This window comes from Phallusia mammillata, chromosome 1, assembly GCF_965637545.1.
Source record: "Phallusia mammillata chromosome 1, kaPhaMamm4.hap1.1, whole genome shotgun sequence".
Taxonomy (NCBI): domain Eukaryota; kingdom Metazoa; phylum Chordata; class Ascidiacea; order Phlebobranchia; family Ascidiidae; genus Phallusia; species Phallusia mammillata.
Window position 1 is genome coordinate 28,088,672 of NC_137252.1, and position 27,894 is coordinate 28,116,565.

Below are 27,894 nucleotides of genomic sequence, written 5' to 3' on the forward strand. Positions count from 1 at the left end.
TCCGCGATAGGTAAAGGACAGACCGTTTATTTAGAAAATCGCTATCAGCACAATGCACTTGCCTAGTTTGAGAGGTTGCAAGTAAAAAAGTTTTGCAACGTAGACTGCACAATGTATGTAGCATACTAAAATCAAGAATACAGGCAGAAAGTGGACAAACTAAGTACATTTTCGTGCATGAAAATACACTGAATCATAGTACAGCAGAATTTTCAGCTTCCGGCAGAAGAGCTGAAAATTTTGTTGATACGTTATGCCTGGCAGCAACAGTGTATTCATAGTACATCAGGTCTGTTGAAGTTGCGATACCGAATCGGCATAGTCCCAGAAAGGCTGCAGTCGTGGGTTAAAATCCCATCGCAGCCCAGTTTTTTCCAGCCTTCGCCTTTCCATATGGGAATGTTTGGTGATCGGCTGAATCGGAATAGCGCGTTCAACGGGCATGTGGTAGCCTACCATAATTTAGAAACGAATGTGCCGTAACGGTTTAAATGAGGTGTTACTCTTGGGTAGGATGGATACAAAATTCACATGTTGATTAGTTATCGACATTTTGTGACTAAAGGTATTAAGCAAACCATAACCCACGTAAAGTCAATATTGTGATAAGGTCCCTTACTATTGACAGATATTGCTTTTCTACGAAGTATCTGTCATACCGCTGGTGCTGATCAACCCTATGTTCGTATCATTGCACAGCAGGCTGAAAATTCTCCCTGCCTGATTTACGAGCATGCGTACACGACCTCCACAAATATCAGGTGGATTACATGTCCAGGCTGGTTGAAGTGATTGTCAGTAGTGTAAAACATTTACAGTTGCACAAACATAGGCCATTCATTCTGTACCCTATCGGGTTACAAAACATGATACATTTAAATCCGAGGCTAAGGTCCTAGGAGTCGAAGTCAGTGATAAGGCTCAAAGAAGGCGAGCTAGGTAAATACAAGAAAAGATAACATGGATTGCCAAAAACAGAGGTAGGTAAATATTTTAGTTAGAACCTGACTTAAAATAAAAATGTTTACAAATTGTAATGTTAATGAAATCTTTTCGGATAATAAGGTTAAATAAGGTTGCAATATTTGGTGCAGTTATACAAAAATGACCTCAAGGCCATCACTTGTTGGTGGTATTTGGCAGATAAAACTCACAAAAAAAGTAAATTTTGTAAACTTCCGTTTTACAATACACACTCGTGTAACTGCTGCCAAACACTCGTGTAAAAAAATGCGACATAAAGTAGGAAAGCGCAACAAAGCGAAAAACAAAAAAAACGTACAGTTTGTTTTAAACGATCGGGTAAAAAAGTAGCTGTACATAAAGTAGTTTCAACCTCACGTAAAAATTGAAACATAATGCAAGTAGCTATTGTTTTATGTCAATCTACCACCCCAATAACGAATTTGGGCAACAATAATGTTTACAAACAGAGGCTTCGCTATGTCAATTTCGGATTTCTAACTGAGGGTATATAGGTAAAAATGATAGACAAAGTTATCGATCGCACATTAAAGAAAACTTAGCTTAATGATTTGATGTGGCAAAACTGACGATGCTTAGCTAAAGCAGAGCCGATATGTTGTGCCAGAGAGTCTGGCTAATGTGTTTATATTTACGTCGACATATGGCGCTGTTGCGCCACATTCACGCCGACATTATAGCGCTGTCTAGTAACCCTGTGAAACCAGAACCACGCACAAACCAGGTGGCCGATTGCCGGCCAAAAAACGGTAAATCTGGCCGTATTTCGAAGTCCTTGGTCGGGAAAATTTTGGTCTGGCCCTTTTGTCACCACGAAAATCTATGAACGAACGTGTTGAAATCAGTCACTAATTTAAAACAAAAAAAAGAAAAACATGATCACTTATTGTTGCATTGGGTTACTCAAAATCGTTCAGGTGAAAATTTGGTTGTAACTAGGAAACAATAATGTTTTTGTGTCAAAATAGTTTCAGTTTATTGTTTATCAGTGATCACAACATGTGATGCTAATAGCTTGGTGTAGGTTGGCATTGCCACATGCTAAAACAAATTTTAGAAACATTCTGTGACAATAATTTTTTGCCATTAGCTTTACATGTTGTAACTAGCTTTAGTGACCGTTTTCACCTGTGTTAATAGACTAACTGTGTTTAGGGGGCATGGAAGCACATGGAAAGTTGTTTGGGATGCAAAGAAGGAGGCAATGAAATAGAACAAGAGCAGTTAATGGTCAGTATTTTATTGTGTAGCATTTGACTTGCAAAATAAACATCAGCAGCTCTCAGTAAAATAACACAAAATTGAATTAAGATCTTGTAATCTTGCATTCTGTAAATGGGGAAAGCTGACAGATTGGAACATATTTCTACTGGGTTGCATACTAAAGAACTATTAACAATTTATATACTGTTGTTGGTATTTATTAGTTATTAGGCAATATTAAAAACCATGGGTAAATAGGTTCTTACCTTAAACACTCTTGGAACACATAAATGTAATTAACAATGGAAGCCAAGCTTTCATTAGAGTCAAAACCCATCTACCTATGAAATAAAATAAACTTTTAAAAATGGCATACCTTATATTGATCGATCTTAAAGCTGAAAAAAAAATAATTTGTTTATACCAAAAAATATTGTTGTTTGTAATTGGTACCAAACCTTTAAGTGCCAAGGTGTTTGTGTAGTTAGTTGTATTGGAATTTGAAACCATAATCTACTATTCCTAAATGTTTTATATATGGTTAATATTTGCTGAATGCTTAGAAATAGACACTTATTTAAGCCCTGTGCAGGTAAGTTACCTTTTGAACTATTGTGCAGGAAAAAAGATCTGTTAGTATAAAGGAAGCAAAGTTAGTATAAAGGAAGTATATTTTAAGCCTATATGCTTGTTGTGGATGCTTTTTTGTCCTTACTTAACAATGGAGTGGTACATGACATTTATTTGATTGAATTGGTGATCCATGACCCAAAACAAATTTAGAACCACTGGCTTAATTCAATTAAAAAGAAAACAAACAAAAAGCTTTACATTCACATTTTTTCTATTACATTCTCTATAAATTTTGAATGAAAGTCAAATAACTGCCTACCTTGGTCATTACGAAGCTTGTTTGCAAAGTGGGTTTATCCTTTATATTTGCCACATCTATAACAAAAACAAGTGGTATGGTCAAGTGAGGTAAACAACTTTTGAAAACTTTATCATTAAACTTTTTGGTTGGCAACATAAGGCAGTTTTTCTTTCCAAAAAATTGATGGAAAGATTTTATATATATGTAAAGAATTTTTTATATTATATATATAAATAAAAATGATTTAAAAAAAAAACTGTTGTTTTTTTAACCTAAAAAAGTATAAAAAAACAATGTCGGCATAAAAAATAAAAGTAGACATTAAAATCATTTAAAAAGTGTAATTGGTAGCATAAACTTTAATTTGAAATGCACTAGAAAAGTGGTTTACTGATATAATTCCATTTTATATATTCTATAAGATATTCACCAATTTACTATACACAATTTTATCTACATATATGATTGTTTTTGCAAGCAAAAATGAATGGGTCCCCACATGCATGTTTATGCGGATTTACGGTAAATAAATGTTGTGGTTATTTTTAGATTCTTAACGACAAATTTTTAACAAAGCATTAACTTAACTTTTAAAGTTTTTGTCTGTATTCTTTTTGCATCATTGTTGTCACATAATTACAAAAAATTGGTGAAAAAAGTACAGGGTGTATGCTTTCAATTTAATCTCTTGCTTTGACCTTGATATTTTCATTCAAGTTCAGTTTTTAAACACAAATTTTCCTAGAAAGCCTGAACTGTTATATGAAACATTATGTAAAAAAAGTCATTTGCTGCAAAGGTATACATTACAACTTGTTTTTCACTTAACTTTGTTTCTCAAAAACGGCCGTTTAATGACCTTTTGACACTGTTTTTAACAGCATGCCGTCCTTAGTGTTTAACAATACCGTTTAGCCTAATTTATGTATGACTTAAGTACTAATTCTTGAATTAATTTGCCAAAAATAAAGAAGATAAGTTATGATTAGGGCGAATATTCTTTGACCTAAAAAACGACAAATTTTGACCTACAAATTGAAAATTTTGACTAATTTTGACTTTAAAAACCTTTTGTTTTTGACAAAATTTTGACATGTAGGCTAATCTAACTAGAGCGAAAAATGTGCAAAAGTCTAACAGAAGGGCAAAAATCTGAACGCATAGCTGATACCTCGCTTATTCTGAAAAGGGAAATGAGCTTGACAAAATTCACTGCCAAAAAAACTGCAGCTAAACACAATGAAAATTGTTCAATACATTCGTCTAAACGAAAGTTATAGAAGTATCTAAATCAAAACCGAAGCAAGAGCTGCACCTAACTTACAGCTGCCATAAAATGACTTGGGACCTACCAAATTTTGACAAGTCAAAAAATAATCGCCTTAGTTATGATGAAAAATTCTTAACTGTGTTGTAATGCCTGCAAGTTGACCTTTAGTGACCCGTGGTTATGCGACGGCCAAGACCATTTATCGCGGCGTTCGAAAAAGTTAAGTTTATTTTTTCACATTTATGTTGATCAACGTTGTTTAACCTGAAATAAACGAAACCGAAGTACATTTATCGTGTTTAAATTACGTCTTGTAAAACCTTCGCCAAAACTGAAAATGCGTGTGATAACCCAATAAAACGACACAGCATTGCTGCACAAAAAACAGCTGATTTCCAATTACCCAACGAGTCAAGCTGAGCACTCCCGCTCTGTGTCTATCGGTCAAACCTCAGGAGGATCAAATTTGGATTATTAACTAATATCTCTGTAAATTTGAATAAATTTAAAGCACTCTTTCTTGACCACGCGCATCTTACAAACCAGCGTTAGACAGAAAAAAGAAAAAAAATACGGACAAAAACAATATGTGCCACCTTCAGGCAAAAACTAACATACCATATTAAAGTCACAGATAATTGCTTTAAAAGTAATGAGCGAAAACACAAGCCATATACATTTATTTGTTTTCAAACATTGCAGACCAAATATACCCCTTCTACTGTATAATATGATTACCCATCGCAAGTTAAAAACTCAACAAAGAAGTGGTTGTCAGCTAATCTGTAGAGTTCTACTTAGTGTAGAGCTAATCCTTTTCACACCTACCGGTATTGTTGGGTTGTCTGTGTGCATACAACAAATATGGATTGAAACTTCACCACCAAATTCTCATGTAGACAGGCCCTCTTGGGGCAATTTCATCAAAGATCTATATGCAGTTTTTAAGAAACCATCTGTAAATGTATACAAATAGGAAATGAATAACCTTTGTCGCGCTTTATAACGTCCCAACGCTGCGCAGCTATTTCCGGCTTGGTGAATATTTAGCGCAATTGTGCTGCTACGATTTGTATCATCGGCGAAATAAACTCAACTCAACTCAATTGTTACGAATTATGATTCCTTTTTCTAATTTTTTGTAAGTTGCCCTCAGCTAGTTGAGTTTTTCTTTAGGTGCTAATTTGGCATTCCAAAATCTCAGTTAAGTTGTAACAAGAGGCTCACATAGCGTAAAACCCCTTACTTTTGGATGTATGTAATGTTAAGCTTAGTGCTTATGATTTCTGGCTTTGCGATTCTGGCTTTCCAGATCTTTACTATGGCACAAACAAATAAATAAAATTTGCCAAAAAAAAAAAAATTTATTCTGTTCCAGTGCAATTAATTGTGACACTAATTGTGATCAGTGTTGCAAATGTGTATGTGATGCCATACCCATGCCAATTTACAGACACACTCTTTAGCCATGCTTATCAAATCGCAGACCCCAGTCCATATCCAGACCTTTAAGGCGTTGGATGTTGACCTCGACAGTCTTGTGATTGCGGCAACATATACAATTCATTTATGTGTTAATTACCTGAACATTGTTAGATAGAGGCAGTTTTTAAAAACTGGTGTCTGCATAGCGATGGATCGGCGGGCTGCGAGCAGACTTAAGTCTTGCCAAAATCTTATGTGAGTTTAGATTGTCCAACTATTCCACTGTGATAAACTGATTTTTAAATCATTACCCTACGAAGCAATCCTGCAAAACAACTAAAATGTATTATGTATGATGTTGTACCAATATATGCTCGCAAGGAGTAAAATCATGTTTAGTGCCTGGCAAAAAAGGCACGTGATAGGTGATATGCCATGGCTCTGTGTAAAGATTTGTTTAAATCAAGGCAGGACAAATAAATGCCTTTGGTGCGAAATTTCTGCGCCCGACTCCCAAAAATTGGTGTGCAAAATTTATGTTAATCGTTCGTGCAGCTGCCACACTCTACAGACTGGGTCAGGTTTGCTGCAGGCAATGATTCCCAAACTATTTTCAAGCAACCCAAAATTAAACATTTTTTTTCAACTTAACATTTTAGCCCTAAAAACATTCAATAGTACTATAACAAACAACATATAACAACAGAAACAAAATAAAATCAGTTCAAAGCCTCCAATATTTTATGCACTTTAGAAGCAAAATAGTGTCAAATAGAGGTAGTATAAAGTCTAGAAAATCTTCTTGGTTCTGACTGGTAATAAAATTTCTAGGAGATTGTTTTTTTTTATTCTTAGGGGATTATGACAGGAACTCTAGTTTGTAATATACTTTATATTTTGCAAATCATTTTAAAACGAAATTTATTTTAGAATTTCTTTTACTTTAATTTAACTTGCAATTTTATGCTTTAACAACAAGACATTCCTTACAAATGTCGACCAAAGCAATGTGTTTAACTAGAATCAACAGAATTAGTTTAGTCATTTTGCCGAATATTTTGTTTCAGCAAACACATTTCAGGGTGTTTTTTTTTTCTTCAAATAAACATACTTTTCTAAAGAAGTGACATTTATAATTAGTGATGCAAGAAGTGATGTCCTGTATTGGGACAATTGCATCCCGTAATCCTCATGCATAACAACAAGCAAATGCAAACAGATAAACACAACAAACTTTCGAAAAACAACTAACCTATGGGGGCTCCTCTAAAATATGCAATCTACTTATAAAACGTGTACAACTTTTAAAAATGTTGGCGGTTAGGGCTTATAGGGTTTGGGTGAGGGTTTATAATAAAAATAACACTACAATTTAGTTTTAGATACCCAGTTTGGGCTTAATATTCACATATGTGTTAAGAGTGTAACTAAACACCGTATGGTACCGCATGTTTACACTTGTAGAAAAATTAGGCCCAAAAGGTATCTGAGATGAAGTTGTAAAGATATTTGTGTTACAAACCCTCACCCAGACCCTAATAGCCCTAACCGTAATCATCTTAGTTAGTTTTTTTTAGTAGATTGCGTATAGATTGCGTAGATTGCGTACTTTAGAGGAGCCCACCTATGGTGCTGAACTGCTGATTGATGTAGTCTAGTATTGTGCATTGTGCGAATTTCTGCATACCTTGTTTGTAAACAAACAAACAAACTGACAAACACCTACCCTGGTGAAGCAACTTACCAACAACTAACGTTAACGCACATCTATATGAGTTTGATAATATGACTAACGTGAGAGAGAGAAAAAATCATAAAAACTGCAAAACACCATTCGATCCGGTTCTAGGTGGCGCCTCCGCCTTAGTTGGTGGATTTTAGATCGGATGAGGTTAACACATTCAACGGCAAACGTATTTTACCTAAAAAGAGGCTCTATTTCACAACAACTAAAACTATTTGAGGCAAAGACGTTTTACTTAGTTCACAGGGAGTAGGGAACTTTTTTTTTTAAAAAAAAACGACAGTTATAATAATTTAATCACTTAAATGACGCCAAAGAATGCAATTGTAACAAAAAAGCAATAAAATTTGCTAATTAGGGTCAACCGTACATAAAGAAATCACCGAATTTTTGCGCATAAATATTTTTTTGCACAAAATTGTCCACCGCGTACTTGGTTTTCATTGTATTGAATTTTTTACTTTTGGAAATGGACTTCATGTAATCAATCTTGTTGGCAGTTCTAGAGTAGCCTAGACCAGTGCTCTTCAACCGATGTGCACGGTGAACCCTAGGTTGCACCAAAATATGCATGGGGTGCACCAGTACGAAAAGGCATGGGGCATCACAAACTTTTGATGAACCATTAATATTTGGCCTTTAGGATATGTATTGGAAAAAAGCTGTAGGTTTCAACCGATGCATTAATGAACCTCTGGATTTTGTATATCTACGTCAAAAGAAATTTTGCGCAAAAGTTCTATCAACAAAAATTTTTTTTTTATCAACAATGTGGCTGCCCGTTAATGTACGTCGAAACCAAACAGGGTGCATGAGTTCGTCACAACAACTTTAAGGGTTCACCAAACCAAAAAGAGTTGAAGAGCACTGGCCTAGACGAAAAAGCATGCTTGTGTAAATCGCTTGATTTGATATAACCTATTTTAAAGGTGCCTTAGATTTAACACGTTTCAATTTTGACACAACTTTGTTGGTTTCAGATAGTGGAAGACTCCCACGAGGATAGGGCCGCGACAAATAATGTGCAACCTATAAACATCAACTGGATTGATCGCAGAGGTAAAGCTAGATGATCACATTTTGAAAGTGTAGCCTATGCTTGGTTTCTTTTTTGTATTGATTTTTCATTTTACTCAGCTAAAAACCAACAACTAAAAACGTAATATTCCTTTACTTTAGTTTTCTCCGCCCCAAGAATTCTGGTTTGGCCAAGAGTCGTTCCACCCACTGGTGATCTGCTTCTTGCTTAATGGAAAAGAACCTTGGAACCGCCAATACTACTGATAATACGGACACCTGTTATATATCCCAACGTTTGAGACTTTACAATATCCCCGCAATGTGTTTACAATTGTTTGAGAAAAGTGTACATGCATAACGTATAGTTACCTAACCAGTGGTGGGATTCAGTTCTAACAGAACCGTCTCACCAAATTTTTTGAGATCAGCGAACCGGTTAGCATTACTGGTTACTTTCAGGACTTTTTGTAACAGAACCGGCTGAAAAATATGACCTTTGTGATAGAACCGACTAACAAAAAACTTGAATCCCACCACTTTACCTTACTCACGACTCTTTACCTTCAATGCAAGTCCGTTTTGTTTCTCGTTAAAATCATTCATTTACCACAACTGCACGAAATACACTGTTTTTCGCTAAATAACAACAAATTATACATTCGACACATTTTTTTACTTTATGGATGTTGGTATCCTATGCAGTTCAAGATTATGTGAGCCTTTATCAATGTGTAGGCTACAAAATCATATAGGCCTACCTGCTTCTTAATTCACTACTAACGATTTGAGTTACTTTTACTTATAGCATCCATTTAAGGAAGCAAAATCTCCATGCAAAACCATTGTGGAAATCATTTAAAACTTTTTTATGCTTGACAAAGTAAAATCGTGATTTTAACACAGCAATCTTTGGTCCTAAAAACAAACAGTCTGTTATTAGAACTGTTAAAAATCAGAGACAAAACAATGGGTTCTATCTCTTCTTTGCATCACTGAGAATTGCTTGAACATTAAAACGCATCTTTTTGGTCGCCGTTTGTTCTAAATTCTTTGACAAATGTAATAAGCTGCGGATAGTTTAAAAGCATTTGATTCTGTGTCCAAAACCATTTTTTCTTATTTGTGTTGCTTTTATGTGTCTTGGTTTAATAGTGATGTCTCATGTAAATACATATTGATGTAACTGTGCATTTATGACAAGACCTTAAAATGCAGACAAAGAGAAGACCTAAAAACGTACCAAGAACAACCTACTATGCGAACAATTGAGCTATAGCACAAAATGTTATACTCAAATAGTTGGTCAAAGTCCGAAATGCAAGGGTAAAAAACTGCTGATATCCGGAAACTGCTGTCAGTAAAGCAAATACATTTCTTAGCTATCTAATAGATAGAGCTTGTTTTTGAAGTTTGGTTTACCCGGGGGCACCATTTGGAATGTATTTTTTCTCCAAACACAGAATTTGGTATTTACGTTCGCATAAGTTGACCTGTCGTTTTTTTAAGGTGTCCGAAGCGGGGGGAGGTAAAAGCACGTTCATCTAAATTTAGATCTATGGGGGTGTGGGGGTAATAACATAAAAAAGTCGACAAAAAAATTATCCACATTTGGCAGCTTGAGGACAAAGACCTTTGGTTGGATTTGGCTAGGTTACTGCATGACTCTTGGGAAGCATTTATGCTGTTTACATCTAGCCGTTTGTTATAAGAAACAAGCAAGTTCAGTGATGAGAAACGTTTAGGTTTTGCAGGCCTCCAATCGATTCAACGGCTCACAAATACCGCATTGATAGTGTTTTTTGTCATTTCATAGCTAGATTAAATTATTAGTTAACAGGACTATTTGCCACGCCATACGTTGTCGAATCTAAAGTCAATCCATCAACCAAAAATTGCCCATTAAAACTAAATTTAATCTCTAAATTGGTTTTATTTAAAAAATGTAAATTGAGCGCAGTTATATTTTCATTCAAAGTTTTGCCCCTTATTTTTTTTCATAATCCGTAGCAATGCAGTCCAGGTTGTGTGTTTTTTGTGGACTCTATGGACCACACCCTATTATACTGCATGAGCAAGAGCGAAAGCATACAAGGAAATACCAGAAACAGAACCACGGACCGGAACACTACAGTTGCCACTATATTAAATTTTGCAAAGTTTGAAATATTTTCTCTTTACATAGTTGAGCGAAAATAACAATGTTTGCAATTTAACGTTGTGTATTTAAGAATGTCTAAATCAGACGAATAAATTCACTGAACTGAATATTTGAAACATTACCAGTATTGATCCCCACTTTAACAAAATTACAAAAAAACGTAATTTAAGTCAACCAATAGTGCCCATTCACTTTCGCTGGCCGTGTAATCCTTAGCCAAGCGAAATAAACTCAAGCTTTTGCATTGAAGAAGTTTCTAGCGACATCTGGGGGTTACGTAGGCTATATTTTGGTTGTCCAAAACTTTTGCTTACAGCCGGCCATGAAGATCTTCTGGTTGACGCAGTTAACAATGTATTCTTGGTTGAAGTTGATTTGTACAACCTGCTGTCCTGATGCCGTCCATTTTTATTAAAATTAAACACAATTTAAACATCGTTCCTGTGTTTTTACAAAAGATAACACATATAGCGCGTGTCAAATATAACAGTGCACGGGCAAAATTCTTTTGGAGTTTTATAAGGCCAGGTAGATAATGAATAAAATGAAATTAAAACAAATAAAAATTTGAACCGGTTTAAAAACCGCAAACCGGTTCGGACCGGATAATTTGGCCGAACAGGAACAAAACCCGAACCCGAAAATATACATTTTTAAAAACCGGAACCGAACCCGAACCCTTAAAAACAAAACCAAGTGAACCCGAACCGAACCTGGACCCATATGACAAGCGGTTCGACTCCCTGATTTTATTACAACAAACAAAAATAATCAAGGCATTTGACATGACATGTAAAAAAAAACTTGTACAAAAACAAATCATGTGCTGCATCAAACTCAATTTGTTTTATCAGAGCGACGATGACATTTGCTCAAAGTTTTGTGTTGGCGATGCAAGTTCACCCACATTGAATTGCAAGGGGGTGGAGGACAAAGGCAAGTTAGAAAATTTTCGTAATCGATTTTTCAATAATTGTGTTTCTTAGTTGGGAAAATGGAAAACAACTCACGAAAATTTTTGCCAAACTCAGATAAAAACATTAGTAACGTAGTAAAGTATTTAGTAACAATATTCATCCTAAAAACATGTGTAAAATGGCTGTAGTGGGATATTGACTATTTTCTTAACATTATAAACATACGTCGGTCTGAACTTGGATTCACATTTTAATAACTTATATCAGGTTTAATTCTGGCCTAACTTATCATATTCCAACTTTCGGGCCTGATTTAACCTTAAAAATATAGGGTTCAGGTTTCAGGCTTGTACTATTGGGTTTGTGCATTATTTGCACTTTTTGGGTTCGGGCCACAGGCCTCATTACAACTCTAACATAAGCGTATTTTACTTCCAGCTCTTTGTTTCCAATGCAAAAAAGCACTGAAAACCTGCTTGCAGAGAAAATAAATTCGCGACTAACAGAAAGATCGAAACAAAACGGAATTCAACAATTTGTTGTTCAAATGTCGTTTTGATCGTTGCTTTGTTATCGTCAGTAAAACAGTTGACAGTCGGACCTAACTTTACATTCTCTTTACAACTTTTTTGTTTGTTTTCGAAATGACAGTTAGCATGTCTTTACCATCAACTTTTTTTATAAGTTTTGCTGTCTGATGTGCTCACCTGTGGTCGATACAAACAGTTAGGTTAAAAACATCCCATTACTAAAAAAATACGTAGCAAAAAGTAATTTTGCAACTAAATGACCGCAAAGTGTACACAGGAAAGAGACACTCTGTATAAACGCATTGTATTGTGTTTACTGTATATCAATACGTCAAGGTTCCATTTAGATATATGATTCGCGTTATGTTGTAGCAAGGAGCTCTTGTACATTTATTATGCACTGTTTTGAAACCGCTATTAAACGTCGATCCCCAGTGTTGTAGTGTCGTACTCTGCGCTAGTTGACCTGATAGAGTTGGGCATATGTAGTTGGTGCATTGCGAAAGACAAACAAGCGTTTCCTAAAAAGTTTTAGGAACTTTTTTTACCATTCAACAAAGAATGAGATTGCTGACAACTGCCGGTTTCTACTTACAATGGCGGGTACCACTTCCACTCACTGATTCAAAGGAATAATATTTTGCGCTTGACAACACTTTTTATGTTTCTGGTTTTGCCAAGTTGCAATGTTAAAATGCTTTATGCATTTATCGAATACAGAACGAAAAAAACATTGTTGACGAAAACCTTTTTACCTCAAAAGGTTTTACAATATCAAATGCCAGATTAAAGAAGTGGAAAAAAAGTATAGTTGCTTGCAAATCACACTCAGTTCGTAGCAACGCAAAAAAAGTTCCAAGGCACCTTTCTTAGTGTGAACATAGAAACCTGTGCAAAATGACTCGTGCATTGATTTTCTGTTACCTTGCGGTTTTAGTGGTCTTGTGCCAATGCTGTGTTGGTAAGTTATAGTTATGTTTACTGTAAATCAATAACAACAGTTTAAAGCTACGTCCTCAAGTTGAAAAAAATATTTTAGGCTACTAGCGAGAACAAAATGTCACATTCTGGTTAGAAATAAAAACAACGATCTAATATTGGAAAAATTGTGCTACGTATTAAATGGCTTTTAAAAATTCGCCCGTATACCATAGCCCCTGAAAAAACAATAATAAGGGGGCAAGCTAAGCCAAAGTTAAAGCCACAACTGCACGCAAAACCTTTTACGATAATTCACATAAATGGAGCGTGGTGTTTTTCAGTTCAAGGAGCTGTTATCGTAGAAAATAGAGTTGCAGCTGTTCGTATCCCTAGGAGCACAGTAAGTGTTATTCTAAACAACTACAACGTATAAACATTTCAATTTAATTTTTCAAACAAATGATGGCGGTAGTTACTTGCATGGAATAAAATGAAGATAAATTTTAACTGGGATCAGCCATGAAGCAAGGCGTTCGACATAAAATGTAACATAAGTTTGTACAAAAACAAAATATGTGCTGCAATAAACTCCATTTGTTTTAGAGCGTCAATGACATTTGCTTAAGGATTTGTGTTGGCAACTCAAGAACTCCTACATTGGATTGCAAGAAAGTGAAAGGTAAGTTAGAAAATTTTCAAAAAAGAAAAAAAACAATTTTCAATACCTGTTTTCTAAGTCGGGAAATTGGAAAGACAACTTACGAAACACTTTGCCAAGCTCAAATGGAAACAAAGTATTTAGTAACAATATTTGTCCCCAAAAACATGTATAAAACGGCTTTATTTGAATAGTGACCATTTTTTTAACATAAATTGTAGGTCGACCTTGGCTTGAATTTTAACAAATCAGGCTTAATTCGGGACTCACTTTGGATTCTATATCACTTTCCTAACTTCCAGGCCTATTTCAAGCTTCAAAACAATAGGGTTCGGGTTTCAGGCTTCACTTTTGGGTTTTATGTTGGGGCCAGGCCTCTATACAACTCTAACGTGAATGTAATTTACTTACAGCTGTGTGTTCCCATTGCTCCATATGCTCGCAAGGAAAATAAAGAATGCGATCAACAGAGAGGCCGAAACAAAACGGAATTCAACAACTTTTTGCTTATTTTGTCGTTTTAATCGTTGCTTTGTTATCGTCCGCCACCCAGCAAACCTGGCTACTGTCAGTTCTTACGTTAGTAGCTTTACCATAAAAATAATTACGAAAATCTCTAACCTCAGAGGTTTTACAACGTAATGTGAAAAGTTTATGACTAATTGTTCTTAACTCAAGAACAACGTAAAATCACACAAAACAAATAAAACAAAACTCGGACAGGGCCAATACCGTGCGGATAACAATTTTAAATCAATTACAGACTTTTAAATTGGATTTAACATGAAACAGTAAAACGCTGCCTAAAATATGAACCGGTTCGGGTTCAAGGCTAATACCAAAACATGAGGTTTGGTCACATCCTGGTCAAAAACGCTTTTCGAAGCATAACCTCAAAGTTTGATGTCGGTTGGTACAAAGTCTCCTGTTTGGTATGTATTACTTCCCTATCCGTCAAGTTCGCTGATGTGCCGGAAGGGCGCAGTCGGTTCCTGTTACGCCGGCTAGAATCCATAGGCGCGTTATGAAGCTTACGAAATGATGACCAATGTATAGCATATTGATAAAACTAATTTAGGTGAAAAAAATCATAATATTTTTGTGAGTGAAGGTTTAATATCCACATCAATAAATTAAGGAGTGGTCCACTACCATCCTTCAAAAGAAAAATTCTAAGAAACTCTCCAGCTGTACCTTTAATTCACAAGGTCATGAACAGCCTTAATATGGAATCCAGTCTCCTTTGTTGTGCTTCTTTTGAGTTTTTGCTGACGCAACAAAACTCTGTTTTTGTAAAAAAAATCTACAAAAAGAATCAAATACACGGCTTTTGCTTCCCTATGCTGTTTGAAGTCAAGTTCGCTAAATAAATGTCAGAACTGCGCGCTGTGGTTTTCTGTCACAGATTCGATTGCCGTGCTATCAAATGATGTCCAATACCAAAGAGGGCTTGTTGGAATTTTCTAACAAAACCACGAGTGTGATCTATTTTATAATCTTATGGTACACAATGCTACATAGTAGCTACATTAAATACACCATATCGGCTTGATTTGGGTTCTGCCAAAACCGTTTTTCGAATAAATACAGCCGAAGTATTTAAATCATTTATGGCATCACGCGCAGTCATACGCTGTGCGTTCGACACAAAACAGCAGTTTTTCTAACTGGCAAACAGGTCGTGCAGAACAGGATAGTTGTGTTCTGCACTCCAGTTTCTAAAACACTCTCTAGTGACACTTGCCGGTTGGAAAATTTCGTGTTGAACGCTTACTCTTTACAACGCACTTTCAACGGTTGTTGGTTTAAAAATACTTTCCATTTTTTTCATCTGCGACATGCTTGTGTCAACACAGTGATTAGTTTGAATATTCAGTACGAAAAAAGTTCATTAAAATTATTGGTCATTTATTGTCAGCTGTCAACTGTTAAACAACCCCTGTCAAAAGTCTGCGGTGAGCAGAAACACACTCCAAGTCAATGCTCATTGTTGTGGATGCTTTCTTTATCCTTACTAACAATGGACTGGTCCACAAAACTATTGGATAAAATTGCCCGTAACTTTTTGTTCAATTTGTCATTTGGATCGTTGCTTTGTTATAGGCTAGGCTAGTCGGTAAAAATATGACAAAGAAACACAATTGTTTAGTGTTTGAATTGTTACACACACAATACCGAATCTTACAACAATTAGAATTGAACAAAAAGGTTTAAAAAAAAACGACTGTAATTTCGGTGTGTAACTTCAAACTTGCTGTTAATTAAATGAATTAAAATTCCACTCTCAAAAAAGTTGCTTGTAGATTTTTGGGGATTTAGTTTTGGGTTTGCTTCAAGTTCACCAACACGCGTGTAACCGCGAAAAGGCAGCGGCGTTATATAAGGAAGCGAATTTTTGTTTTGGATTCGGAAAAATAAGATTTAAAATGTCAGAAAAGCTTTTGCCAGTTTCAGGTAACTCGAAGCTTGATCCGTTTATGACCCTTAGTATAGATAGAATTTGGTAGACAAAAACATTTCTGACGTTTGGTTTATTCAGATGACTTTTCTAAGTTCCCCTATTGCAGTGTTTCTAAACCCCAAACGGTGTCGCGAAGACAAACACAACTCAGGATGATTTTATCCACATCATCAAAACTTTTTCTGTGACTTATGATTTGTGTTATTTTAGCTTTTTGACAAGCATAACGTTTTGGATGACATGAGCCATAACCACAATTTTGAGGGTTTTTCTATGCGACGTATGTTAGTAAATGCATGAACACATTCTAGTGGGGGTCGGGTTGTGTCAGAAAACCTCTAAGTGGGTCGCAGAGTAATAAAACATAATACGCCAAGGCGTGTACCGAATCAGCTGGTCTCCCAAGCATTTCCCAGGTGGCAAGGCACAGGCTAGAAAAATCTAGCCTGCGGTGGGATTCGAACCCACGACAGGAGTCTTTCCGGGATTCGCGCTCTACCAACTGAGCTACACAGGCTCAGTGGAGAATCCGCCGAAAGTCGAATCACAATCACCATTGCCTGCCTTGTATGCTGCACATGTCAACTTCGTAGTAGGGGATCACCAGTTCGACCATATCAGCTAAGATAAACATATTCATACTGGGATCAGCCCTGAAGCGTCGATGCAGACCAGCGATCACGGCATACATATCGATAAATCATAGTACGCCAGGCCTATTAAAGGCGTGTACCGAATCAGCTGGTCTCCCAAGCATTTCCCAGGTGGCAAGGCACAGGCTAGAAAAATCTAGCCTGCGGTGGGATTCGAACCCACGACAGGAGTCTTTCCGGGACTCGCGCTCTACCAACTGAGCTACACAGGCTCAGTGGAGAATCCGCCGAAAGTCGAATCACAATCACCATTGCCTGCCTTGTATGCTGCACATGTCAACTTCGTAGTAGGGGATCACCAGTTCGACCATATCAGCTAAGATAAACATATTCATACTGGGATCAGCCCTGAAGCGTCGATGCAGACCAGCGATCACGGCATACATATCGATAAATCATAGTACGCCAGGCCTATTAAAGGCGTGTACCGAATCAGCTGGTCTCCCAAGCATTTCCCTGGCGTACTATGATTTATCGATATGTATGCCGTGATCGCTGGTCTGCATCGACGCTTCAGGGCTGATCCCAGTATGAATATGTTTATCTCAGAGTAATAAAAGGTTTAGAAACACTGCCTTATTGCTAAAAAAGTTTAATTTGAATTTCTGATACAAGGCATGAAACACTGCCAAAGAAAATTTATTTCGGTAATCAACTTTCGTTTACTTGGCAAATAGGCTAATTATAGTTAACCGTCTGCATATTTATTGTGAACCGAAAGAAATACCAAGTTATTAATTTTTGTGTGTGGCTTGTGCTTTTATTACACATTTATCAATGTTATTGAATTCGGCCGACACAGTACAAGTAAACCAAGGCGTGAGGTAAATCACGTCGTGACTTTTCAAGGTGGTAGATGACCTTTTCTTCTTTTTCAAAGTGTTACATACACTTATTTAATGATAACTGCAAAAGCTGAAACACACTTACAGTCGTCTTAAAAAGTCACGATTAATCTCCAAACAAATAAATAATAAGATTGCAAAATAATTACTTAACTGTACTCTACTCACTGCCGAACTTAAGAATATGGTACACGGGTTTGGCTTTAGAGCTCACTGACGCGAAGCATGCAACACAACTAGCGCTACGTCACGGTAGGGGGTTGCTACTGCTATTACTGCCCTATTACAGGAACGAAACACCAGAATTATATTGTCTGTTAATTTGATATTTCATGCAAAGTCAGGTGGAACAGGTTTATATGTCACACCCAGCGAATCGAATTGTAAAGGACAGACGCAGTTAAACTGCAAAATGTGTGTAGCATTTTTAAAGTAAAATGCAGGCAGAAAGTAGAATTAGGCCTAAACAGATTTTAGTGAGTGAAAATACTGATTTGAAGATCTTTGTTTTTGCGTGTAGAACGGCTAATGAAGTTTTAAATAACCTTTCGGTAACCTTTAAGTCTGATGCGGTCACTTGATGGTAATAGCGTTGTAATGTTAGGGTCGGTTATTAATCATAAACACTTTACTCACTTTACACCGAACGAACGCAAGTTTAAACTTGCCTGAACAGGGCAAAATGTTATGGTCATGTATTTTACGCTGCAAGTCAAACTTGGAAAAATGGGTGCTAGGCACTATAACATGAAGTATGTATTGATTCTAAGTTGCATAAATAAGTATGGCGGATGGAATAACAAAAACAAACAAAAACGGTACGAGTTGTTACGATGGGAACCTGGAGGTATATTGACAGAACCATATCTCGCAAGTGCAACTAACTTACAGTTAAACTTTCAAGGTTCGCTAATAAACTAATTAAAACACCCTATTTAATTTTAGGTGGAATATTATCAAGCTGTACCAATATAAGAATGGTTTAGGTGAAGTTTTACTGATGTGTAGGATGGTTACAAAGTTCACAAGTTTATTGTTAACCGACTAGTGGTGACCAAACGCGTGAAGCGAACCACAACCAAGTTAAGCCAATACTGCTGTGATGAATCAATATTATTTATCTATCAAAATAAAAAGCTAAAGTCACTTTTTATTGACAGATATCGTTTAGTAATAACAAATTATGGATATGCACTTTAAATAATATACCTTTGTTAGTTATTTTCTGCATTAGTGAACCTAAAGCCTACGTTGGTACAATTGTGAAAACATGCAAAAAATATTCTCCCTGCCAATTATTTACGAGCATGCGCGCTCAACCTCCACAAACGTCAAAAGGTCGATTACTATTTGTTACAAGTCCAGACTGGTTGTTGTAAAACATTCACCAGTTGTACAACAAAGGCAAACATTCATTGTGTAACTATTGGGTTACAAAAACATAAAGGCTTTTAAATCCGACGCCAAAGTTGCAAGTATCGGAAGTCAGTCACAGCTGAGACAAGGCAAGCTTGCTGATAGAAAGAAAAGATGACAGCGATTATCTCACAAAGAGGTTGGTAAATATATCAGCACAAACACAAGTCTGGACAATTTTTTTAATTTTTTTTAGCAGGATAAGAACGTTTTGGATAAATAATTGGGACATGTAAGCCATCAACATTTCACAACACAAACTTGTGAACAGAAACGACACAAAATGCGATATAAAGAAGAGTAGCGCAACAAAGCGAAAAAACGCAAAACGTATCATACAGTTTGTTTTGAATAAGCCGAGTAAAAGATTAGTTATACATAAAGTAGTTTCGAGCATCCGCAGTAAAGAATTGACGATAATGTAAGCAAATTGGCGATTGTTTTTCGACAATCTACCATCCCAATTTCGAATTTGGGCCGCAATCAATTTTATGAGGTGATGCTTTGCCATGCCATTTCCGGTTTATAACTGAGGGTACGTTGTGAACAAAAGTAAAGTTTAATAAATGGTCCAGGTCGCACATTTATTTTAAAACAGTAGCCCAACGATTTCATGCGTCAAAACTGGCACTCTTATTTTGACCGACATGTGGCGCTGTGGCACCATCAATGCCGTGCTGTAGAGCAATAAAGTTCCCTATGGAAAATTCGTCACAAATTGAACAAAAGTTCCCTGTGGAAATTTCGTCACAAATTGAACGACAGATTTAAAAATAAGCATGGATTATTGCTGCAATAATATTTTCCGAACCTTTGAGGTAAACATTTAAAAAGTAGCACGCAGGCAACAATGCTATTTTGTCAGACATTTCATGCTATTAGGCAAATAGTTCTAATACATACTTTAAATTGCACTGCAATTTTCGAAACAATTTTTACCCTGTCTTATCCAGTTAATATGTTTAGCAAATATGCAAGAACATGAGAAGTTGTTTTGGATGTGATAACCAAGACAATGAAAGAGAAGAGGAGCACTTATTGGTGAGTACCTCTTTATGTAGCATTTGCAAATAAAACACCCACAGTCCTCAGTGAAATACCACAATGAGGGTTAAGATTTTGCAATTCTACCTTGGATAGATTTTAGTTTGCATGCAACAATATGTATGTTCAGTTCCTATACATGTGTTGTATACAGGCACAAACAAAATCCTGAGGTGCATAAAATCTTGGCTCAAACAATGAATGTTACTGTCATTTGCAGTAAAGCTTACCTTAAACTTGTTGCTTGAGTTAAAAATTCCAAATCATATTCCATACCTAATCCTAAATAGAAAAAAGTTATTGTTTAATTAATAAAAAATTACACATTACATTAAAGCATATCAATCTGGAAGCCATGTGTTAATTGGCGCTAAAACCTTAAATCTAATAAATAATGATTTTTTGTGCTAACTCTAACATAAATTTGTTGTTTATAATTGATACTACAGCTTTCTTGCCATGGTGTACTGTGTATGTCAAAATAATGTATTCTGCAAATTTATTTTTGTAAAAAACACATATTTTTATGTTTCTAATACCAAACAAAATGTTTTAAATATTGTTTCAGCATTGTTACCCTCCAGTAAATGAGCGTTTTGTGGCGTTGCTAGACTTAACAAAGTTGCCAGGAGTCAAACGCTCATAGAAAAAATAGAATTTAAATGTTACACAGATGAGTTTTTATTACCTCCTGAAATAGTCACACATGGACAGGTTTTTTTCAGACATTTAAAAGTTTAATGTTAACAAGTGGGAGAGTGAAAGGCACAGCATTTAATAACAATATCAAAAGGGGATAAATTAAAAAAAAACAATCGTTACCTGTGAGTTATAGTGATTGTAACTTCATAAATATAATTTATGATTGAACCAGATTTTTGTGAATTTGTGCTTTGCAAATTGCTTTTAGGGATTTTTTTTGGTGTCTTATGTTAGCGCCAAACTTGCATTGTATTATTGTTTTTGTAAACCTTATACTAAACAAATGTTTTTTCTTGTCCTAGAGTTTGTTACATTTGGTAGCAAAGTGGGTTTAGATGTTTGCTTGATGGAAGGTTTGCTAAATAAATGAAGATAAGATAACTCTAATTTTTTTGTATGTGGAAAAAAGAGAGTGTATAACATTTCATAAAAATAGAAAAAAATAGACACCAACAACAAACAAATGAAAAACTTACTCTCATAAAATGCAGTCTAGCACAATGACTGCCTTTTTGATTCTTTACTTGCACTTTCAAATTTTAGCTTGACTTTTAAATAACAATCCTCGACTTTGGTCTAAAAAACAACATTATGTAAAAAGATTTAGAATAGAAATCAACATAGCACAACAAATATCTTTCTTACAAGAAAAATATCCCCTATACATGGATCCTTATGGGCATTTTGTTTTGTGATTTTACATGCAGTAATATTTAGCTATGAGGGTCAAGAATTATATTTTGCATTTTCTTACAGTTCACATTGGGGGACACCGGCATTGGATTTAACAGAGGTTAGATTTATTTTTAGTAAAACTGCTGTTTCTAAACTTTGCATTACACCTCATAAGTTTTAGTTAAGGGAAAAGCAAAAAAAAATTTGTATGTCTAAAGTTTTCACTTACTTCAATAACACAGCACAATTAACCCAATACGTATTACATCAAATTAAAAGCTTGACCAATTGCTTACAAAATATAATATCCTAGATTCATTCATATTACCCAATAAAATTTCAGATTTGATATCCTGAAACTTTACACGGACATGTGACATGTGGCACAGCTTAGTGCTGGTTAATGCACCAGTTTAGATAACAAGTCAGTACTAACACAGGGGTTACCAAATGTAGTATATATATTTGTGGCTAGTTTTTTACCTGGCTGCATGTATATACATGAAATTCATTTAGGTTCCATGCTTCATGGAAATTCGATGTACAATGGTAATTCATTTTCTTTGTTGTTTTCAGCATTTCAAGGTCCCATGGTGTTAGGACATCCAATTCGTGCAGGCCCAGTTGGAGACTTGCTAGCAGAAACATACCTAAAGAATAATGGTGAAAATGAGGTTGCCAGTCACAGAACTACCTTTGATAATGTAAGCCCCAGTAGAGTGTAGTTTAATATTTGACTAACAGGATCTATTTAGATCACAATTTTTTTTTGACCCACTGTGGATCATCTGGCAAACCAAATTTTAATCGCTACTTTCTATTTGTGGACCCCTGGCCTACACATTATGTCATATATCCAGCATTCAGCAGTTACGATATTTAAAGCAGATGTGTAATTTATTTCTGTATGTGGTCTATAATCAGCAACGCATTTTGATATTTTGTTGTTGGCGGCTGACATATATGCTTTAGTCCAGAACTGCAGTGTCTATTGTATATGGTTACACTACCATGAGAATACAAATCTGTACAATATTTAAGTTCAAACCAAAAAAATTTGCAGTACAAGTTTTAACACCCAAAAAACTTAAATAAAACTAGAAGAGTGGCTTTCTGATATACTTCCATTTTATATATTCTATACGATATTTACCAATTTATTATACACATCATTTGATCTACACATATGATTGTTTTTGTAAACAAAAACAAATGGGTCCCCACACTCGCGTTTGTGCAGATTTACAGTAAACAAATGTTGCGGTGATTTTTAGATTTTTCAGGACAAATTTTTAGAAAGCATTAACCCAACAAAAAAAATTGTTCGTATTCTTTTTGCACTATTATTGTCATGTAATTACAAAAACATTAAAAAAACGTAACAAATACTTTAATCTAATCTCTTGCTTTGACCCAGATATTGTCGTCCAAGGTCGGATTTTGAACACATTTTTTTTAGAAAGCTGTAACAGTTGTGTTACAGACACTTTAAATTAAAAAGCAATTTGCTACAAGTGTATACATAACAAATTGTTTTTCATTTAACTTTGTTTCGCAAAACGAGTACCACTGACCTGTAGTAACCTCTCAGGGTGCACACGCTAAACGACTGTTTGACCTTTTGACACCGTTTTCAATAGCACGCCGTCCTTGGTGTTCAACAATACTGTTTAACCTAATTTATACATGAGTATTGACTCCTAAATTAATTGTCAAAAAAACGCTATGTTATGACGAAAGAAAGGTCTGAACTGTGTTTGTAATACCTACTAGTTGACCTTAAGTAACCCGTGATCATGCGGCGGCCAATCTGACAACGAGCATTCAAAAAAAACATTTATTTGGCAAAAAGTCAAGTTAACTTTTTCATCTTTACTTTGATTAACAAAGTTTTGCTTGACATATACAAAACCGAAGCACGCTTATTAGGTTTAAATCACGTCATAGGTGTAAAACCTTCTCCAAAACTAAAAATGTGAGTGATAACTTAATAAAACGACATAGCATTGCTGTGCAAAACAGCTGATTTCTAATCACTGAAATGACGTCTCATAAAACGTCTGTCCGACGTCAAGCTGAGCCCTCCCGCTATCGTAAACCAGTGAGTTACTCACTTGGTACTTCTGCTTACAGTGTCTTTCTTGACCAAACGAGCGTTAGACACATTTACGTTTCAGGGGCCTGTGGCTGAACCGCTGGGTCATTCGGGGTCAATCTTCTAGATCAAGTTCAGATTGATAACTAAGATATGTCCAAATTTGAATAAATTTGAAGCACTTTTTCTTTACCAAACGAGCGTTACAAACCAGCGTTAAAAAATATACGTTTCAGGGGCCTGTGGGTGAACCGCTGGGTCAATCGGGGTCAAACTTCAGGAGGATCAAATTTGGATTATTATCTAACATCTCTGTAAATTTGAATAAATGTGAAGCACTCTTTCTTGACCAAACGCGTCTCACAAACCAGCGTTAGACAGAAAAAAGAAAAAAAAATACGGACAAAAACAATATGTGTCCCCTTCAGGGAAGGGGACCCATAATTAAATGCATAAGATACCCAGTCAGAATGATGCCTAAAGGCGCAAAGGATGGCATGGCATTGTAGTAATGCCTAACGATAAGCATGTGACGCTTGTTAGTTATATATTGTGACTATTTTGTGCTATGTAATTTGCAACATGTTGTCAGACTTCCGAGAGAAAATGTTGCACAATTTCACTTGTGTACTACAGAAGTTTTAAAAGATTTGTAAATTACCAACCCAATGTCCCAACTTTGCTTAGTAGGCTACTTGTTACAATTAGTGTAAATTTGTATTGGAAAGTTTTTACCAGTCCCATAAGCAGGCGAACTAAATACCTCACAACTCAGTTATTCCTAAGGAAGGCAATAAAAATCACTGAATTTGTAAGTAATTTTTGTGAATATGTTAGTTTAACAAATTTGTCGTTCAACTGGCATAATGCCAAAGTACTAGTTGGTTTTTCAAGAACTTGAATTTTGGTGACGTTTCGCCCACCAGAACGGTAGGGCAATGAATGATAAATTGCGAGCACACAAGCAAAAATGCACTAGAGCAGTGGGATTAAATGACCGTCACAAGAAAACCGGGCTTAGGTTTTTGCCATCATTGCGATTTAAAACTTTTTAATTTATAAGGCAACTTTCAAAGACCAACCTTTTAGACCAATTTGGTTCCTGTTTTAAAATTTGGGCCTCATTCCAATTAATGCAGTGGTCATATTCCAAAACGTGTTCGCATAGGGCAGTTTTAATATTTTGGCCACTTTGTTTTCTTTGAGGCAGGAATTTAGATTCCGCTTGGTTTGGCCAATGTAAACCATATTCACGATCACGACAATGCACCTGGTAAACAATTCATGTACAGTGTTGGGATATAGTGGCTTTTGGTAACAACTGTTCAATTGTTTTTGAGAGGTTTCAGTGCCACTTTTACCCAGGCATTGTTCAAGATTTGTTTCATGCACTCAGATGCACACTGAATGTATGGTAAGCAAGTGAATGATTTAAACTGTCTGTTTTGTGAGGTGGCTGTGTTATGTGGTGCAAGTTAACAGGGAAACTGTTGTTCCTCAACACATTTGTGTTCATAAACAGCCGTATCCCTGATGTGTGTTTTAGCTCGTTTTTTTAAAGCGTCTTGTGCCGTGGATGGTGAGACATGTAATGTAAATAGCGGTCAGTGTTCGCGGGCTTCTTGTATATGTTAGTGGTGAGTCTTTGGTCTGTCTGCCTGGTGACCACCACATCCAAATACACGATGGTAATGGGTGTATCAAAGATTTGTTTGTATATATATTGTGTTTTTGCAAGTAAACACTGTTGCTTATATATCATTCATTGCTCTGAAAACGCCCTACCGATCTGGTGAGTGAAACATTAACAAAAATACAAGTTCTTGAAAAACCAACTGGTATTTTGTTTAGCATTATGTCAGTTAAACAACAAATTTGTTAAATATGCAACATCTGCAAAAACATTACCTTTAATAGTTTGGCTCTCACTAGGAAGCTTCTTGTCAATCTAGTTTTGTCCACAATCCATTTAAAAATGCACAATACCAAAACAACCTTTCTACTCCATAATGTTTTTAGTTTATAGGTTGTTTGCTTTCAAGAATCTTTCGTTGCCTAAAAAAAATTATAGATCATAATATGCTAGTATATGCATAAATACATCAAAACCTCTTTGCCATAGCTGGCACAACTTTACCGACTTGACAACTGTATTCTGTAATCAACAGAAAAATTATAAAAAAATTAGCTAAAAAGTGTGGACGTACCTTAGTTTACACCATAAATTTCACGGTACCAGTGCAAAAAATATTGTTTTTCCTAATTTGGAAGATCATATCGATCTTCTTCATCTAAAAACACAAATATTTGTCCGAAATTTCGTATGGAAACATGTCTTTATCAAAGTCTCTCTATCTTTATTGCCTTGCTAGGATTTTGGGTAGAGCTACTAACACCATACGTTTCTCCTGATCCAAAAGTGCTTAATTTTCGACAGGTGGCGCAAAGAGCACTTTTTTCATTTAAAACGGTATATCTCAAAAAATGCTAACGGTTAGGGCTATTAGGGTTGGGGTAAGGTATTAGTACTTAAAATTCAATAAAACTAACCCAAAAAATTAGTTACTAATGCAAAAATTTTATGTAAATATTTCCCAGCCCAACCCATTTATAGCCGCTAAATAAATAATTCAGCTCTTTACGCCACCTATCGAAAATTAAGCACTTTTGGATCAGGAGAAACGTATGGTGTTAGTAGCTCTACCAGGATTTTGGGTACAGCTACTAACACCATAACGAGAATCTACCCCCAAATTTGATTTCGCTTTCACAAGGGGACGTAAAGAGCTGAATTTTTATTTAGCGGCTATAAATGGGTTGGGTTGGGAAATATTTACATAAAATTTTCACATTAGTAACTATTTTTTTGGGTTAGTTTTATTGAATTTTAAGTGCTAATACCTTACCCCGACCCTAATAGCCCTAACTGTGAGCATTTTTGGAGATATAACCAATCAAATTTGGGGGTAGATTCTCGTTATGGTGTTAGTAGCTCTACCAGGATTTTGTGCATCGACGTTTTATCGGATGAGGCAAACGCAATTTGCGGCAAGAGACGTCTTGTGAAAGGTTTCGAGGGTACAGAAATTTTGTTGCGATTACACTCAGTCAGTACAGCTCGAAACAAGGCGATTAGTTTTAGTTGTAGTTCCTACTTTAATAAGTTAACAACACAAACGTTTATTATGGCAATTTGGCACGTCTTTAAAGCTGTTGTCTGAAAACATAACCTGCATGGCTTACACGTTTTGTCCCCTAAAAAGACAAAAATGTAAATTTGCACCTGAGCCAAAAATTCAAATGCCAAATTTCTAATTACTAAACACAACATTTCAAAACCATGTTATGTAGAAATTTACATACAAAACTGTATGTTGTTTTTCAGAAATTCGTCTGGCAGTTTTGTCCACTAGTGCAAAGCAGTATTCATCGAAATCAAAACTGTTGTTTTTGAGCTCTATGTACCGTATTTACTCGATTGTAAGCCGCCCTCGTTTATAGCCGCCTTCGATTGTAAGCCGCACGCTGAAATTTTAGATTGTTTCTTAATACATCTTTCTGTTGTTATATGGTATGACTATTTACCCATATCTGTAAGTCACGTTGATAACGGTACCCATCAGAACTTATATCGACGTATAATCTGTACACGCATACATGTTTTGGACCCCAAATAATTTAAAATGTTGGAGTATAGAAATAATTTCGGTATAAAATTAAAATATAAGCCGCCCTCGATTATAGGCCGCACAAACGGCACCTAAATAAAACAATATAAGCCGCTGCATACATTCGAGTAAATACGGTATTGATAAGGTTTAATTTTATCAATCAGCATAGCTAAAAATGAGACCAACATATCTAAATTCCAGAGATCCTTCATTACGAACTGTAATTTTTCGTGACTCTTTTTGTATTCGGGGAAGCCATTATAAATTACTTTTTTTGTATTTTTTGCTACATTCTTTTGCGATTCGAACGGGTTTAGAGCCTCTTATTTGATCAAAACAACCAATGCTTATTTAACCCTTGTGCTACTACTGGACGCATCCGATAATTGCATACATATCGTTCGTAAAAATATAACGTGTTCTGTTCCGTCGGATGGCCTTGAGTTAACGTCCGTCATGTCCGTTTTCGGACGATAGACGATGACCCGAAATTAACGTGTGTATGCCGAACCAAAACGGACGAAAATAGATCCTGTGCACAACCACCATTGTCTTTGGTGCAGGATGCGTCAACTGGCACATATTTCCAAAATACACTTTCCACTTTTGAATAACTTTTATGTTAATT

The 27,894-nt window shown here is 35.7% G+C and overlaps 3 long non-coding RNA genes and 2 other non-coding genes across 6 annotated transcripts; 1 reads left to right on the forward strand and 4 right to left on the reverse strand.

The window, feature by feature from the left end:
• Window positions 1-7: 7 nt before the first annotated feature.
• LOC145203780 (uncharacterized) lies at window positions 8-7,560 on the reverse strand. Its single transcript, XR_013853395.1, has 6 exons — window positions 7,381-7,560; window positions 5,914-6,081; window positions 5,160-5,287; window positions 3,080-3,135; window positions 2,454-2,528; window positions 8-1,804 (listed from the first exon to the last, which is right to left on the reverse strand). It is a non-coding gene; the product is annotated as an uncharacterized LOC145203780 (long non-coding RNA).
• On the forward strand, window positions 1,798-9,714 carry LOC145203771 (uncharacterized). The gene is made up of 4 exons (XR_013853393.1): window positions 1,798-1,901; window positions 2,140-2,214; window positions 8,481-8,559; window positions 8,680-9,714. It is a non-coding gene; the product is annotated as an uncharacterized LOC145203771 (long non-coding RNA).
• A 6,894-nt stretch (window positions 9,715-16,608) lies between these two features.
• Trnas-gga (transfer RNA serine (anticodon GGA)) lies at window positions 16,609-16,682 on the reverse strand. Its single transcript has one exon. It is a non-coding gene; the product is annotated as a tRNA-Ser (tRNA).
• Window positions 16,683-16,956: 274 nt separating this feature from the next.
• On the reverse strand, window positions 16,957-17,030 carry Trnas-gga (transfer RNA serine (anticodon GGA)). Its single transcript has one exon. It is a non-coding gene; the product is annotated as a tRNA-Ser (tRNA).
• A 2,217-nt stretch (window positions 17,031-19,247) lies between these two features.
• On the reverse strand, window positions 19,248-25,921 carry LOC145239560 (uncharacterized). 2 transcript variants are annotated; one of them, XR_013862336.1, is made up of 6 exons: window positions 25,803-25,921; window positions 25,504-25,650; window positions 21,984-22,150; window positions 21,302-21,401; window positions 20,354-20,405; window positions 19,248-19,812 (listed from the first exon to the last, which is right to left on the reverse strand). It is a non-coding gene; the product is annotated as an uncharacterized LOC145239560 (long non-coding RNA). The 2 variants fall into 2 exon arrangements; XR_013862334.1 differs by having other exon boundaries at window positions 19,248-20,405; window positions 25,803-25,919.
• Between the last annotated feature and the right edge of the window lie 1,973 nt (window positions 25,922-27,894).